Source organism: Impatiens glandulifera, chromosome 9 (assembly GCF_907164915.1).
Source record: "Impatiens glandulifera chromosome 9, dImpGla2.1, whole genome shotgun sequence".
NCBI classification, from domain to species: Eukaryota; Viridiplantae; Streptophyta; class Magnoliopsida; order Ericales; family Balsaminaceae; genus Impatiens; species Impatiens glandulifera.
In genome coordinates, this window is record NC_061870.1 from 4912541 (window position 1) to 4921218 (window position 8678).

General features: G+C 46.4%; 1 pseudogene; it reads left to right on the forward strand.

The window, feature by feature from the left end:
* The first annotated feature begins 371 nt into the window (after positions 1–371).
* Positions 372–8438, forward strand: LOC124915757 (annotated as a pseudogene).
* Positions 8439–8678: the final 240 nt, after the last annotated feature.

The following is an 8678-nucleotide window of genomic DNA, read 5'->3' on the forward strand; positions in this document are numbered from 1 at the left end:
TAAATAAATAAATAAATAAATATAAAAGGGTTGTGGTTCCCCGATTCACAAGTCGTTAGTTTTCATTTTCTCATTAACCTCCATCGTAAGAGAGAAGAAGGGAGAAAACCGCTTGTAGAATCGGAAGAGCAAACCCAAACTCAAAGATCTTCATCATGAATTCAGGTACTCAAAGATCTTCATCATGAATTCAAGTACGCTTCCGCTTGTTTAATCAACTTATGGACATAGAGAAATTTATGTATTAGGATTGTGATTCATTCATGTTAGATATTATCGATCTATAAGATTATAGATTAAAGCCTGAAAGAAAAGAAATCTAATATGTATTTGTTTAGAATCATGAATTTAGGACTAAAGAAAATTCCTACATGTTATTCAAACAAAACACAAGAGAGACTGCGCACGCCATAAGGAAACTACCTTTAGTCAAGGCAAAGAGATATTTGGAGGATGATCTTGTCCACAAGCAAGCGCGCCATTCCTTTCACTCGTTTCTGTAGAGGTGTTGGCCGTACTGCACAGGCTAAGAACAGACACTCAAATGGACAGGTGTCACAACCTTAGTTGCTGACTCTCGGCCTGGCCAACTTGAGTGCAGGCCAGGACCGAGAGGAGGTGCCCAGAAAAGAGCCAAGTGTGGAGCTCGGGCACCAGACCGGAGATACCAAGGCACGCGTGTGGGGGCCTTGGCATAGGTGCGGAAAAGTGTGCAAGAAGGAGCAGGGACCGAGAGAAGGTAGCCTGGCTGAAGTAGGGACCGAGAGAAGGTAGCCTGGCCGACGCATCCGACCGAGGGAAAGAGAAGACCGAGGACCGAAGCGTTTCAGCATGGGCCAGATCATTGTGCATGGATCAGGCCTCGACCAGGGATTGGGCCTTGGGCCAGTCTTGGACCGTTAAAGTCCCGATCCACTGGGCGACCGAAGAAAGGCACAGCGTTAAGTCAAAGACGGAAGAAGTCTTGGCCGAGACCGAGTATTTCGGGAAGGCCCGGTCAAAGTCTTGGCCGAGACCGAGTATTTCGGGAAGGTCCGGTCAAAGTCCCTATATTTTCGGAAGACTAAGTCTTAGATGATTTATTCAGCGTAGACTTAGGCAAAGTTGGTTGTACACGTTTTCTATCCTATTTATATCTCTAGAGGAGGCGACCCTAAGGCATTCAATCAAGAAATCGATCAAGTCATCAATTAAGAACTAGAGAGATATTCTTGAGCCTGGGGATTGTGCCTACCCGTGGGTTCCTTGTAAACTTCTTTGGTTGAGTGTGAATCAATAGTAAGATACAGGGTTGGCTTCGGCCGTAATTGTGTTGCCTCTTTGCTGTTTTCTATCTTTGTTTTATTCTGTTCGTTCTTGAGAAAATATCTTTGCTGGGAAGTTGTTTACTTAGGCGAAGTCTTAAGTAAGGAGTTGGCTGATCAGGTGCTTGCGAGGAGGACCTGAGCCGGACAAAGGGTTAACCAAAGTTTCGAATTTTGGTGAGTTTTTCCGCATTAGACAGACCCTTCGTTACAAGTGGTATCAGAGCACAGCGACGTATATTTTGGGCGAAATAAAATAATGAAGAAGACTAGTAGCAGCAGCCGTGCGGTCCAAGAAGATTTCGAAGCAGAAACGGACACGCGGCTGACCGAGCTCGAGGAGCTCGTAGGCATGCCTGCAGAGGAAAACGAGCCCTCCCTGTTCGGACAGGTGGGCGAGTTGAAGGCGCAATGGGATACTGCTCAGAAGAACATTGGGCGTTTGAGCGACATGTTAGAGCAGAAGCAGATTACTAGGCAGAACGCACTCATCTCACGGATAGAAGAGCTGGAGATCGTGGTGCGATTGCTTAGGCACGCGGCTGGTTCGGATGCCCCGAACGCAGCAGCTCCATCGACGAAATTCAAGGTACCCGAGCCCTGTTCTTTCGAAGGAGCCAGGAGCGCCAAGGAGATAGAGAATTTCCTTTGGGATATGGAAGTCTATTTCGAGACCTCCAAGATCCCTGAAGATAAGAAGGTGTCGGTCACCAGCATGTATCTTGTAGGCGATGCCAAGCTTTGGTGGAGAGCCCGCCTTTCAGATGATGCTAGTGCGATGCGAGACAAGATCGACACCTGGGATGTGATGAAGCGAGAACTGAAGGAGCAATTCCTCCCGGGGAATGCTTCGTGGCTAGCCCGCGAGTCCCTCCGCCGTCTACGCCATACTGGTTCTACAAGAGAATATGTAAAGAGCTTCAGTTCCCTTATGCTGGACATTCGGGATATGTCAGAGCAGGATAAGCTGTTCAACTTTCTAGCCGGACTGCAACCATGGGCCTAGACCGAGCTACGAAGATTGGATGTGAAGGACCTACCGTCGGCCATAGCTGGGGCCGATCGGTTGGCCGATTATAGAACTATTGGCGCAGTCAGCGCCGAGCCAAGTAAGCCCTCCGCCAGAGACAAGGGGAAGGCTAAAGTCCAAGGTAGAGACCGAGGACCAGGGGGAAAGACAAGTCATAACCGAGGCAAGAGTGCCGGTCATGACCGAAAGAAAACAGAGTCGGACCGAGGGAGTAAAACCGGTCCGGCCCGAAGATAAGCTGGATGCTACCTGTGCAACGGTGATCACCTGATGTGGGAATGCCCGCAGCGCGGCAGAGTTAGTGCGATCCAGGGTCAAGAGGAGGAACAAGAGGATGTGCCTTCTAGGGTGAACCCGCTGCAGATGTTAGGCGCAATGCAGGCCGGCGCCCATGTGCCACATAAAGCCCGGGGTCTGATGTATGTGAAGATCAAGATCAACGGGAAGGAAGTTATGGCTATGGTTGACACCGGTGCAACCCATAACTTTGTTGCTGATAGAGAGATCAGCAAGCTTGGGCTAGAGATTGCTCAACACCGCTCGAAGATGAAGGCGGTGAATTCGGAAGCTCAGTCAGTCAAGGGGCAGGCCACGGCGGAGCTACAAATTGGGTCTTGGAAGGGCCGGGTGGAATTCATGGCCATCCCCCTTGATGACTTCGACGTCATCCTAGGAATCGAATTTCTAGTCGCGGCCCATGTGGCGGTTATGCCACACTTAGGAGGGATTTTCATTGCGGCGCCAGAGAATCCATCCTTCATAGCCGGGCGCTATGAGGCAGCCAAGGAGAAGAAGGCGGCCATGCTATCTGCCATGCAGCTCAAGAAGGGCTTGAGGCGTGGAGAGCGCACCTACGTGGCGACATTAGTGGAGATGAAGCCCGACGTTTACTCGGATGTGCCGAGTAGAGTTGCAGATTTGATGGGGCAGTATGAAGATATCATGCCGCCCAAGTTACCGAAGGTGTTGCCTCCGAAGAGGAACATCGACCACATAATCGAGCTGGAGCCCGGGGCAGTGATACCGGCGAAAGCTCCCTATCGGATGGGTCCATCAGAGTTGGTGGAGTTGAGGAAGCAGCTCACCGAGCTGTTGGAAGGTGGGCTGATCAGACCCAGCAAAGCGCCATATGGGTCTCCCATTTTGTTCCAAAAGAAGCAGGACGGCTCCTTACGTATGTGCGTGGATTACCGCGCCCTCAACAAGGTAACAGTCAAAAATAAATACCCGATCCCTAATGTGTTGGATTTATTTGATAAACTAGCACAGGCGCGGGTCTATTCAAAGATAGACTTGAGATCAGGGTACTGGCAGGTTAGGGTGGCACCGAAGATGTGGCCAAGACTACGTGTGTGACTCGCTATGGGTCATATGAGTTCCTAGTCATGCCTTTCGGCCTAACCAATGCGCCTGCTACGTTCTGCAACCTGATGAATGATGTCTTGTATGAAAGGCTAGACCGAAGCGTTGTGGTCTACCTGGATGACATCTTCGTCTATAGTGCCTAGGCCGAGGAGCACTATAGGCACTTGGAGTGGGTGTTTGAGAAGCTGCGAGAGCACCACCTCTACATAAACAAGGGCAAATGCGAGTTCTGTTTGGAGCAAATCAATTTTCTGGGGCATATTGTTGGACATGGTGAAATTAGAATGGATCCAGCCAAGGTTATTGCTATCGAGAAGTGGCCACGACCGAGCCGAGCGACCGAGCTGCGGTCCTTCCTCGGTCTTGCCAACTATTATCGCAGGTTCATTAAAGATTATTCCAAGAAGACCGGGCCCCTTACAGATTTGCTAAAGAAGGACCGAGAGTGGGTCTGGTCAGACAGATGTGAAGACGCATTTACAGCCCTGAAGCACGTGGTCGCGACCGAGCCCGTGTTGCAACTGCCACACTTTGACAGGCCTTTTGAAGTACATACCGACGCATCCGACCGAGCGTTGGGTGGGGTTCTGATGCAGGAGAGGCATCCGGTTGCATTCGAAAGCAGGAAGTTCAAAGATGTTGAGACTCGATATTCAACTCATGAGAAAGAGATGGTGGCGGTTGTGCATTGCCTTGAGGCATGGCGCCACTATCTTTTGGGCACCAAGTTTGTGGTGGTCACCGACAACGTGGCTAACACTTATTTCAAGACTCAGAAGAAGTTGTCCCCTAAGCAAGCGAGGTGGCAAGAATTTCTCAGCGAGTTTGATTTCGAATGGCTGCACCGGCCCGGGAAGAGTAATGAAGTGGCCGATGCATTGAGCCGCCAGACGACCGAGGAATATGTGGCAGCCTTGACACTGGTGGAGGCAGGGTTCATGGATGAGATCCGCGAAGCTGCCAAGAATGATGCTGCTTACCAAGCGTCGGTGAAGCAGGTGCTTGCGGGAGAAAGCACGAAATATTGGCTTGAAGATGGTCTGCTTTTTGCCAAAGGAGGGCGCGCGGTCGTTCCAACCGGGCCCTTGCGTCAGAAACTACTCAGAGAGACCCATGATCCACAATGGGCCGGTCATCCTGGAGTAGGCCGAATGATGGCGCTTCTTTCACGGTCCTACACCTGGAGCAAGATGTTGGAGGACGTGGAATTCTATGTCAAGACGTGTCTGGTGTGTCAACTAGACAAGACCGAGAAGAGGAGACAAGCGGGCTTGCTGCAGCCCCTGCCCATACATGATCGACCGTGGTAGTCGATTTCCTTAGACTTTATTCTCGGTTTTCCCAAGGTGGAGGGGAAGACCTCGGTCCTAGTTGTGGTGGACAAGTTTTCGAAGTATGCGGTCTTCATACCGGTGCCCAAGGTGTGTTCAGCCGAGACCGCAGCTGACTTATTGTTCCGGAATGTTGTGAAAAATTTCGGAGTGCCGGAGGACATTGTGAGCGACCGGGACGCTCGGTTCACAGGCAGGTTCTGGACTTCTCTTTTTAATATGATGGGGTCAGAACTCAAATTCTCTACGGCCAATCACCCGCAGACCGATGGCCAGACGGAGAGGATCAACCAAGTGCTCGAGGAGTACTTGCGGCATTATGTGACAAGCAGCCAAGAGAATTGGCTCGGCTTGCTAGACGTTGCACAGTTCAGTTACAACTTGCATCGGTCTTCATCAACGGGCCAGAGTCCGTTTGAGATAGTATTGGGGGTCCAGCCCAATACCCCGCACACAGTAGCTTCAAGGAACGGTGGGGGTGATTGTCCTGCTTCATACCGCTTCGCCAAGCTTAAGCAAGAGATGTTAGACTTGGCTCGGGAGAGCATAGAGAAGGCTCAGAGGCGTATGAAGAAGTATGCTGATGCGGGTAGAAGAGAAGTGGAATTCCAGGTCGAAGAACAGGTCTTGTTGAAGCTGACTCCACAGATTTGGAAGCGGATTAGTGCTAAGAGTCGGCAGCGAGCACTAATTCCTAAGTATGACGGGCCTTTTGAGGTGTTGAAAAGGGTCGGTCGGGTGGCCTATCGGTTGTCTCTTCCAGACCGGTTGAAGATCCACCCTACATTCCACGTGAGCTATTTGAAGAAGTTTCACGAGGACATGGCCGATGGTACCAGGGTGCAGGCTAGGCGAGCCCCACCCGTGGTGCAGTTTGAGACCGAAAAAGAAGTGGCCCAGATTCTGGATCACAGGACAGCCGGTCATAGTGTCAAGAATAGGCGCACGAACTTCTTAGTCCAATGGCACGGAGAGAGCCGGGAGGATGCTACATGGGTACGTAATACTAACCTGTGGCAGTTTGCGGATAAGGTGCAGGCGTACTTGACGAGTAAGGGTCTGGTGGAGAACCCCTCAACGCGGACGTTGAGTCCGGTGGGTGGGGCTGGTTTGTCACAACCCTAGTTGCTGACTCTCGGCCTGGCCAACTTGAGTGCAGGCCAGGACCGAGAGGAGGTGCCCAGAAAAGAGCCAAGTGTGGAGCTCGGGCACCAGACCGGAGATACCAAGGCACGCGTGTGGGGGCCTTGGCATAGGTGCGGAAAAGTGTGCAGGAAGGAGCAGGGACCGAGAGAAGGTAGCCTGGCTGAAGTAGGGACCGAGAGAAGGTAGCCTGGCCGACGCATCCGACCGAGGGAAAGAGAAGACCGAGGACCGAAGCGTTTCAGCATCGGCCAAATCATTGTGCATGGATCAGGCCTCGACCAAGGATTGGGCCTTGGGCCAGTCTTGGACCGTTAAAGTCCCGATCCACTGGGCGACCGAAGAAAGGCGCAGCGTTAAGTCAAAGACGGAAGAAGTCTTGGCCGAGACCGAGTATTTCGGGAAGGCCCGGTCAAAGTCTTGGCCGAGACCGAGTATTTCGGGAAGGTCCGGTCAAAGTCCCTATATTTTCGGAAGACTAAGTCTTAGATGATTTATTCAGCGTAGACTTAGGCAAAGTTGGTTGTACACGTTTTCTATCCTATTTATATCTCTAGAGGAGGCGACCCTAAGGCATTCAATCAAGAAATCGATCAAGTCATCAATTAAGAAATAGAGAGATATTCTTGAGCCTGGGGATTGTGCCTACCCGTGGGTTCCTTGTAAACTTCTTTGGTTGAGTGTGAATCAATAGTAAGACACAGGGTTGGCTTCGGCCGTAATTGTGTTGCCTCTTTGCTGTTTTCTATCTTTGTTTTATTCTGTTCGTTCTTGAGAAAATATCTTTGCTGGGAAGTTGTTTACTTAGGCGAAGTCTTAAGTAAGGAGTTGGCTGATCAGGTGCTTGCGAGGAGGACCTGAGCCGGACAAAGGGTTAACCAAAGTTTCGAATTTTGGTGAGTTTTTCCGCATTAGACAGACCCTTCGTTACAACAGGGACGCTGGCCTGTTAAATCTGCAGGATTCATTCTTGATTTGCTCAAGAATGCTGAAAGTAATGCCGAGGTACTCCTCTAAATTGTTGTTGACCTTTACTCAAATCTTTTGATAATTCTGAAATTTTTTATTCTACATTATTTAATTATACAGGTTAAAGGTTTGGATGTGGATGCACTTTACATTTCACACATGCAGGTGAATCAGGCCCAGAAGCAGAGACGCCGCACTTATCGTGCCCATGGAAGAATCAACCGTATGATTGTTATTTATACAAAAACTAGTTCAAACTTCTATTTTACTTTTTAAGTTTTCAACATTCTTATGACTATTATATTCTGGCAGCTTACATGTCTTCCCCTTGCCATATTGAGCTGATTTTATCTGAGAAGGAAGAGTCTGTGAAAAAAGAGGTAACTTTTTTTGGGCATATTTGATTATTTAGATCTAAATTTGTATGTTTTTTTACAAAATTCAATTATCTATAAAATAATATGGATTATGATCTAGTTAAAGTAAAATTCCCACAATAATTTGAATAAAACCTAAATCTCACTATAACTTTGAAACTATGATTTAGTCACAATCACTCTCTCTTTTGGAAATTGCAAAAGTTCAAATTGAAATTGTTTTCTTTTTTTGTCTTGCTATAAGATTTTTTGTATTATGATCAAATTATTTTTAAATAATAATTTAAATTATAGTGTGATATTGGTTGAATCTTGTTGATTCATTTTATATTCAAATTATCTCAAGTTTAGATCATGATTCAAATTTTCTTGTAATTTTAATCAAATTGTTTCTTGAATCATGATTGAGTAATTTTTTAGGTCAACATTTGAATAATTTTCTGGCTCATTTTGATTATTGTAATTTCTTACATTTTATTTTAGAAATGTAACTAGTTGTTTTCTTAATTAAAAAAGGTTCATACTTTTCTCCAAAAACCCAAAAAAATCTAATTTTATTAATCTTTTATAAATATAAGATTAATCAAAGATTAATTTTAACTGTTATAACAAATTTTAGTTTTGTTAATTTCTATTGAAATCTAGTTGTATCAAATTATTCAAGATCTTTTATTTATGTCCATAATGTTTTCAGCCTGATAGCCAATTGGCCACCAAATCTAAGAAATCTCAGCCCTTGAGGACTGGGGCATCTTCTTAAGTGTGTGACCTCGTGGAAAGCTTTTGTAGTTGCTTTATTTAAGTTTCCCATTTATTTGTTATTAGTCATTGAGTTATATTTAATTCTGCTGTGGAATTGAATTTTTTCAGATTTTCTTTGATATTTTATTTTATTAATTATTGGTTTGAATTGTATCCATTTGATTGTTGTTTGTGTGTGTTCTTAGATATATGAAGTAGGAATTTTCTTACAAACTTTCGGAAACTCAATTCAAATTTACTTTTATCCAATACCAAATTTATGGGTTATAACAAATATATGTAAATTATATTAAATTGTTTTGATTGATTAAATTAAAATCTTAATTATTTAAAATTATTTGTTAATCACTTTGGATCATGATACAAATTAAAATTATATTAGAATTTTAATTTCACT